Source organism: Sinocyclocheilus grahami, unplaced genomic scaffold (assembly GCF_001515645.1).
Source record: "Sinocyclocheilus grahami isolate Dianchi unplaced genomic scaffold, SAMN03320097.WGS_v1.1 scaffold4209.1, whole genome shotgun sequence".
NCBI lineage: Eukaryota > Metazoa > Chordata > Actinopteri > Cypriniformes > Cyprinidae > Sinocyclocheilus > Sinocyclocheilus grahami.
The window spans coordinates 15,695-16,344 of NW_015509191.1; positions in this window are offsets into that span (position 1 = coordinate 15,695).

Consider the following 650-nt stretch of genomic DNA (forward strand, 5'->3'; position numbering starts at 1 on the left):
TTTTTTAAATTTATTAATAATGGTTAATGTTGGATATGTACAGTAGTTGTGCATACTTCTTTGCCCTATATTTACGTTTAGATCACCTACACCCCTCATTTAAAATGACTCTTTGAAAAACTAATAATTTATTAACACTGTTTAATGTAGTATCTATTATTCATGCTGTACAGCATAATATTGTGAGGTCAAAAATTCACATTAAGTTTATTGATTTCTGTTACAGGGCCAGATTTAACAGTGCAAACCCTCTTTTGGTGTTAAAAGCTATACTGCCAGGATTTACTAAAGACACACGGGGAAAGTTTAAGCCATGGACCGTGGAAAAAAAAGTTATTTTTGCAGCTGTCCTTATTGCATATATATTTAGTATGAGTTTCCATTTCAGACACACAACCTATGGAAGGAAAGTATTTAAATAAATGAGATTTACCAAGGTTTACGTTAGTCAGTTTACTAGTATTTGCACCATTATTGCACACAAAAAAAGCATGTATTTTCAAATCTAGCTCTGAGCAGGAACATACAACAGCCGCTGCACTGTGAAATTCCACTGTTAGTATAAGAGGCAGCTAAATAGTGAAGTGGCCAAGTATGGTGACCCGTACTTGGAATTAGTGCTATGCATTTAACCCATCCAAAGTGCACAC